The sequence below is a fragment of the Chiloscyllium plagiosum genome, chromosome 15, assembly GCF_004010195.1.
Source record: "Chiloscyllium plagiosum isolate BGI_BamShark_2017 chromosome 15, ASM401019v2, whole genome shotgun sequence".
Lineage (NCBI taxonomy): Eukaryota > Metazoa > Chordata > Chondrichthyes > Orectolobiformes > Hemiscylliidae > Chiloscyllium > Chiloscyllium plagiosum.
In genome coordinates this window covers 76,867,008-76,875,797 of record NC_057724.1, presented here as the reverse complement: position 1 = coordinate 76,875,797, position 8,790 = coordinate 76,867,008, and positions in this window count along the sequence as shown.

Sequence of the window (8,790 nt, the reverse complement as noted above, 5' to 3'; positions counted from 1 at the left end):
AAGTTAACTCACATCATAAGATTAACTTCCACCATTAAGATTTAACAATCACACAACACCAGGTTATAGTCCAACAGATTTATTTGGAAGCACTAGCGTTCGGAGCGCTGCTCCTTCATCAGATGGCTGTGCAACACCGGCACCTCCAAATCAAGATTTAGAGGACTTTTCTTCAGAGCAGTTTGAATTCTCCATGTGTTCTCCAGAGCGTATTGTGCTTCAATGGTCATTCTTAGTGATAACAGCACGTAGTTAAAGTAATAGTATGCACCAACTCTTAAATTGAGCCTAAAAGTCTCACAAGGAAACATAATGAATCTCAAAATGTAACATAAATAGCTATGAGGTGGTATGTAATAGGTCTATTAGCCTGTTTATCAACATTGGCCCGATCTGCTGTCCAACACATCACTGGGACACAGTGTCCTAGACTAACAGTAACAAAAGGAATGGTGATAGTGGCTGTATCAGAGACATCCCAGCTACTACCAGACATTGTAACAAGCTGCATTATTAAGACTGCTCCGGGTAACTGCTCTTGTACCAAGGAATATTTTGAAATGCAAAACTACATTTTAAAACACTCAAAGTTTGTGCGAAGATTTGTAGCTCGGGTGCTCGTTGTTGTGGTTCTGTTCGCCGAGCTGGAAGTTTTTGTTGCAAACGTTTCGTCCCCTGGCTAGGCGACATCATCAGTGCTTGGGAGCCTCCTGCGAAGCCAACAGACCTCCTAGCAGCACTAGAATGCACACTCAGGAACAATGGACTGACAGAAGAGACACAACAAACAGTGAGACAAACTGTCGTACCTATGATAATAAGGAAAAGACAAACACATAACCTCAACACCAAGGAGAGGGAAGCACTGAAATCACTAAGAAACGATAAGAACATAATCATACTACCAGCAGATAAAGGCAGAATGACGGTCATCCTAGATAAATCTGATTACATCCAAAAAGCACAACAACTACTTGCAGATATCAACACCTACCAAATGAAGGAATTTGACCCCACACCACAACTCACCAATAGGATAAATAACACACTAAGGAATCTACAAAAAAACGGACAGATAACCAGAGCTGACCTACAAAGAATGAAACCGGAAAGCAACAACACCCCCAGATTCTATGGATTACCTAAAGTACACAAACCAGACATCCCACTCAGACCCAGCCAGGGAATTCCTAGAGGCATGGCATTCATCCACAAACTCCATCAACAAACACATTGACCTGGACCCAATATACCAACCACTACAGCGGACAGCTGAAACTGACAACCGGAAGCGGCAGGGACAGACCACTATAAACACCGGAGGAAACATCAAAGAAGCGCTTCTCAGGAGGCTCCCAAGCATTGATGATGTTGCCTTGCCAGGGGACGAAACGTTTGCAACAAAAACTTCCAGCTCGGCGAACAGAACCACAACATTTTAAAACACTGTCCATTCAAACTGGATCAGGGAAAATTTTAGGTTTGATGATGCACAAATGACTTGGACCAGAAGTCTGAACAAAGGAAAACAATCCTTAACGATGTGGTTTTGAATATAATTTGTCCCTGCATTATGAAGGCAGAAAGCCCAGTTCATTATCAGACGGGTACCCTGAAGGTGGGAGAATCAGTCCACCAAGTGTAATGAGATGGAATCACTCACTGTTTCATTCAAAACCCAAATCTTTCTTGATAACAAGATTCACTGTGAGATGCCAGAGTTTATACAGTAAACACAGTTGCTGTCAAATGACATATTGAGGCGATAGAATCATAGAACCCCTGTGGTACAGAAAGAGGCCATTCAGCACACTGAGTTTGCGCCAACTCTCCGAAGAACATCTCACCCAGCCCCAGCACCCCACCCCGCCTATCACTGTAGCCCTGCATTTCCCATGGCCAACCCACTTAACCTGCACATCCCTAGATATTATGGGCAATTTAGCATGGCCAACCCACCCTAACCTGCACATCGGACACTATGGGGCAATTTAGCATGGCCAATCCACTCTAACCTGCACACACCTGGACATTATGGGCCATTTAGCATGGCCAATCCACCCTAACCTGTGAGAGGAAAGTGGAGCACCCAGAGAAAAACCACACAGACACGGGGACAATGTGCAAACTCCACATAGGCAGTCGCCTGAGGCTGGAATCGAACTTGGGTCGCTGATGTTGGCAAATTGGACTAGGGGATAGATCAATAGGGACATCGTGGCAAACATTTAAGTGGATATTTCAGGACACTCACAGTAACTACATTCATTCTACAACAACAAAAAAATTAACCACCACCCGTGGTTTGTCAGAATATAAAGGGTGGCAGAGAATGACTGAAAGGTTAAGCGGGGGAAGAACTTAAATTTTGAAAGAAATGAAGCTAGCAGGTTTTCTCTGAGGTTTTAGAAGGTTATTCATCTATTGAATTTAAATGCACCAGCTGCCATGTGGGAGATCGAAGCAGTAGTGAAGTGGGAATGCCACAGAATTTTTGGTTTTGTTCACAGGATGTGGGTATCGCTGGTGAGACCAGCATTTATTGCCTATCCCAGAGGGCAGATAAGACTCAATCGCATTGCTGTGGGTTTGTAGTTGCATGTAGGCCAGGCCAGGTAGGGTCATGAGTGAACCAGGTGGGTTTTTCCAATAATTGACAATGGATTATTGATCATTGTAAGATTCTTAATTCCAGATTTTCTTTTCAATTGAAATTTTATTTTATCTGTTCTGATGGAATTGAACCTGTGTCCCCGGAATATTACTGGGGTCTCTGGATGAACAAGCCAGTGGTAATGTCACTCAGCCCTCACTTCCCCCGAATAAATTAGCAATTGATAAACCCAGATTAACGCTCTGAGGAGTTGGGTTTGAATCCAAGCTCAACAGATAACGAAGTTTGTATTTAATTAAAAAGAAATATAATGGTGACCACAATTGAACCTGTGTCCCTGGAATATTACTGGGGTCTCTGGATGAACAAGCCAGTGGTAATGTCACTCAGCCCTCACTTCCCCCTAATAAATTAGCAATTGATAAACCCAGATTAACGCTCTGAGGAGTTGGGTTTGAATCCAAGCTCAACAGATAACGAAGTTTGTATTTAATTAAAAAGAAATATAACGGTGACCACAGTAATCTCACGGTTGATTGGCATAAAAAGCCCATCTGGTTCACTAATGCCCGGAAGGAAATCTGCCGTCCTTATCTGGCCTGGCCTACATGTGACTGCAGACCTGCAACAATGTGTTTTAACTGCCTTCTGGGCAATTAGAAATGCGTAATAAATGCTGCCTAGGCTACAATGTCCACATCCTGTAAATGAATAATAATAATTCAAATACAAAAAGTGAAGTTGCTGGAAAAACTCAGCAGGTCTGCCAGCATCTGTGGAGAGAAATCAGAGTTAACGTTTTGGCTCCAGTGCGGAAGGGTCACCAGGTCCGAAATGGTAATTCTGATTTCTCTCCACAGGTGCTGCCAGACCTACTGAGCTTTTCCAGCAAGTTTTGTTTTTGTTTCTGATTAACAGCATCCACCGTTCTTCTGTTTTTTTAAAGATAAATCAGCTGTCCAGAGCAGCAGTCCAGTCCTCTGGATTACTGGTCCTGTAACTGATTACTGGTCCTGGATTACTGGTCCAGAGCAGCAGTCCAGTCCTCTGGATTACTGGTCCTGTAACTGATTACTGGTCCTGGATTACTGGTCCAGAGCAGCAGTCCAGTCCTCTGGATTACTGGTCCTGTAACATCGCTGCCCTGCCACTGTATAAGTCTATCATTTGTTATCTTCTGCTGGGAGAGGTTTACAGGCTGTGTGACAATGATATATCTCAGCTCCCGATCTCCTGAGTGTCTGTTATTGAGATTGAGATTCACCACGGCTGCAAGGTCAAGGTCACGATTCAAGCACAAAAAATAATCTTTCTGAAAACTGGAACATTTTCAAATAAAAGAAGTCGCTGTCCACATTTTCCGATAGTGCAGCCATACCTTATGAGTTGAGTATTGAAGATTAATGGGTGATAAAACTGATAAGATTCGGAAGGTTAAAAGGAGTTGGTACCGTGGACAGTAGGAATTATTTCCTGAGGAGTTGGGGAGGAGTAAATTCAGAACCTGGGGCCAGAACGTTAAAATTTGAGCCAGGATATTTAAAGATGATACAAACTGAAAGAACTGTGGATGCTGTAAATCAGAAACAAAAACTGAAGTTGTTGGTAAAGTTCAGCATGTCTGGCAATGCCTGTGGAGAGAAATCAGAGTTAATGCTTCAGTCCAGTGACCATTCCTGAGGATTCTGAGGAAGAGTCAATCGATCTGAAGCATTAATTCTGATTTGTCTCCACAGATGCTGCCAGACCTGCTGAGCGTTAGCAGCAATTTTCATTGAAGGCACTGTTAGAAAGAACTTACTGCTCCATAATGGAGAGTGAAAACCAAGAGCGCTTTCACTGCTTCATCTGAAGTTCGATTTCTTCTTGTGATCAATCCATTTATGTTGAACAACAGTAAATGGAATTAAGCCACAAATCAAACATAATCTCATTGAGGTATGGGATACATTTAGAGGGACTGTATGGCCTAGTCATGTACCTTTGTCACATTGTGCACTTAATGACCCTTTGTACAATATTTGATTGTGTTGCACACAAATACTGCACAGCAAAACCCCATAGTGAGAAAATGAAATGAATGGTAAGAAAATCCCTGATGTTTAAAGAAATCATGTTAAGCCCTGGGCATCTTAAAAATAACATTATGTGATCATTGGGTGACAAAGAGCGAGGCCGGTTAGCCCATCTTATCTGCACTAACCCTTTGGAAAGACTATTCTATTCAATCTGCACTTTCCCATCAGTCCTGCAAAATATTTAGCTTTCCAATTCCCTTTTGAAAATTATTATTCAATTATTATTCACGAGCAACTGCTGTTGGGGAGCTTTTAAACTAATGTGGCAGGGGCTGGGAATCAGAAGAGAAGACAAGTAGACAGCGAGGTGGAAACTGGAGACTGTAAGGATCATGATGTTTGCAGTAATAAGGGGAAGAGTAGGCAGAGAGCAGATGAATGCAAAAGAACTGGTGGCTTAAAGTGAATATACTTTAATGCAAAGAGTATACTGTGTAAGGCAGATGAACTTAGGGCTTGGATTGGTGCCTGGGGCTATGACATTATTGCAATCACAGAGGCATGGTTGAAGGAAGGGCATGATGATTGGCAACTAAATGTTCCAGGATATAGACGCTTCAGACAGGACAGGGAGGGAAGTAAAAAAAGGGGGTGGAGTTGCATTGTTGGTCAGGGACGATATCACGGCTGTACTAAAGGAGGACAATATGGAGGGCTTGGGTATTAAGGAATTATGAGTGGAACTGAGAAATAAGAAGGGTGCAGTTACATTGTTGGGGCTATATTACAGACCTCCCAACAGTGAGCGTGAGGCAGAAGAACAAATAGATAAACAGATCATGAAAAGATGTAGAGGCATTAGGGTGGTGGTGATGGGAGATTTTAATTTTCCCGACATTGACTGGGATAGACTTAGCGTCAGGGGTCTGGATGGGGTAGAATTTGTAAGAAGCATCCAGGAGAGTTTTCTAGAGCAGTATGTCAATAGTCCGACGAGGGAAGGGGCCATCTTGGACTTGGTACTGGGGAACGAGCCAGGACAGGTGGTAGAAGTTGCGGTGAGGGATTTCTTTGGGAACAGTGACCACAATTCTATAAATTTTAGAATACTCGTGGATAAAGATGAGAGTACCAAACTGAGCCAAGGCCAATTATATCAAAATTAGGCGGGAGCTGGGAAATGTCGATTGGACACAGCTATTTGAAGGGAAGTCCACATTTGAGATGTGGAAGGCTTTCAAAAATAGGTTAACGGTAGAGCAGAATAGGCATGTCTCGTTGAAGGCAAAGGATAGGAAGGGCAAGATTCGTGAATCATGGGTCACGGGAGAAATTGTATGACTAGCCAAGAGGAAAAGGGAAGCGTGCATAAGGTCTAGGCAGCTAAGAACAGAACGGGCCCTGGAAGAATATCGGAAGAGTAGGACAAGTCTTAAACGAGGAATCAAGCGGGCTAAAAGGAGTCATGAAATAGCTTTAGCGAACAGAATTAAGGAGAATCCCAAAGCATTTTTATTCTTATGTAAGAAGCAAGCGGGTAACTAGAGAAAGGATTGGTCCATTAAAGGATAAGGAAGGAAGTTTGTGTGTTGAACCTGAGAGAATGGGTGAGATTCTGAATGATTACTTTGCATCAGTGTTCACTGAGGAGAGGAACATGATGAATGTTGAGATTAGAGATAGAAGTTTGATTAGGCTGGATCACGTTGGCATAAGTAGGGAAGATGTGTTGGGTAGGCTAGAGGTTATTAAGGTGGACAAATCCCCAGGACCGGATGGGTTCTTTCCCAGGTTGCTGAGGGAGGTGAGAGAGGAAATAGCTGGGGCCCTGACAGATATCTTTGTGGCATCCTTAAACACAGATCAGGTGCCGGAGGACTGGAGGGTTGCTCATGTTGTCCCCCTGTACAAGAATGGTAGGAGGGATATTCCAGATAACTACAGACCAGTGAGCCTGAGTCGGGGGTGGGGAAGTTGCTGGAGAAGGTACTGAGGGATAAAATCTATTTATATTTGGAAGAGAATGGGCTTATTAATGATAGGCAACATGGTTTTGTGCAGGGGAGATTGTGCCTTACCAACTTAAAAGAATACTTTGAAAAAGTGATCAAGTTGATAGATGAAGGAAGGGCTGTTGATGTCATATGCATGGACTTTAGTAAGGCGTTTGATAACGTTCCCCATGGTAGACTAATGGGGAAAGTGAAGCCACATGGTGTGCAGGGTGTTCTAGCTAGGTGGATAAAGAACTGGTTGAGCAACAGGAGACAGAGAGTAGTAGTTGAAGGGAGTTTCTCGAAATGGAGAAAGGTGACCAGTGGTGTTCCACAGGGGTCAGCGTTGGGGCCACTGTTGTTTGTAATATACATAGATGATCTGGAAGAGGTCACTGTTGGTGTGATCAGCAAGTTTGCAGATGACACAAAAATTGGTGGAGTAACAGAAAGCATAAGGGACTGTCAAAGAATACAGGAGGATATAGATAGACTGGAGAGTTGGGCGGAGAAGTGGCAGATGGAGTTCAATCCAGACAAATGTGAGGTAATGCATTTTGGGAAGTCTAATTATACAGTAAATGGAAGAGCCTTGGGAAAAGTTGATGAGCAGAAAAATCTGGGAGTGCAGGTCCATTGTACCCTGAAGGTGGCTGCACAGGTGGATAGAGTGGTCAAGAAGGCATATGGTATGTTGCCTTCATCGGGCGGGGTATTGAGTATAAGAGCTGGCAAGCCATGTTAAAATTGTACACGACGTTGCTTCAGCTGCATTTAGAATACTGTGTACAGTTCTGGTCGCCACATTACCAAAAAGATGTGGACACTTTGAAGAGGGTGCAGAGAAGGTTTATGAGGATGTTGCCTGGTATGGAAGGTGCTAGCTATGAAGAGCAGCTGAGTAGGTTAGGTTTATTTTCATTAGAGAAAAGGAGATTGAGGAGGGGACCTGATTGAGGTTTACAAAATCATGAAGGGTATAGACAGGGTGGATAGAGACAAGCTTTTTCCCAGGGTGAGGGATTCAATAACGAGAGATCATGCTTTCAAGGTGAGAGGTGGAAGGTTTAAGGGGGATATACACGGCAAGTACTTCACACAGAGGGTGATGGGCATCTGGAACACGTTGCCAGCAGAGGTGGTAGAGGCAGGCACGGTAGATTCATTTAAGATGCGTTTGGACAGATGCATGAGTAGGTGGAGAGCAGAGGGATACAGATGCTTAGGAACTGGGTGATAGGTTTAGACAGTGGATTTGGATTGGCTCAGGCTTGGAGGGCCGAAGGGCCTGTTCCTGGGCTGTAAATTTTCTTTGTTCTTTGTCCTTTGTTTTGATTGTCCTTTTGGTGAGTGCACTGAAAATAACAACAACGTGGTGAACAGAACAACGTTATTTTCATGTATCCTCTGTTTGATGTGCCGATCAGCTTAAACCCACATCCCCCGGCTACCAGCTCTCCCATCAACAGAAATAATTTTACCTCATTTCTTATATAAAAGCCCATCACAATTCCAAGCACCTCTACTGAGCAAACCCTGAACCCTCTTTGTCTTAAAGAGAACCAGCCTAACTTCATGACAATTTCTGCATTTTAGATAAAGTTGGCTGCTCAAAACAAAGAGGTGCTCTCAGGTTCAAGACTTGTTTTACCAAGAGTCAGTGATCTGTCGGCACTCAAATGGGCCATTTTTGTCAACAAGTGAGGTATGAAACAAGAGTTATGGGTGGGGGGGGAGACCTGACAGGATAATGGTCGAAGGGTCAATTCCTGTGATGTATGACTATTAGACTCTGTATGGAAAGAATTTTTACCCCTTGTAGGAGACTCTTGAACTTGGGGGTCATTGTTTAAAAATAAGGGACTGCCTGTTTATAACAAAGATAAGGAAACATTTTTTGCATCTCAGCGTGTTGTGAGTCTTTGGAATTTGGATGCGAGAATAAGAGGTATAGTTAGTAAATTTGCAGATGACAGCGAAGAGGGTTACCTCAGATTACAACAGGATCTTGACCAGATGGGCCAATGGGCTGAGAAGTGGCAGATGGAGTTTAATTCAATTAAATGCGAAGTGCTGCATTTTGGAAAAGCAAATCTTAGCTGGACTTATACACTTAATGGTAAGGTCCTAGGGAGTGTTGCTGAACAAAGAGACCTTGGAGTGC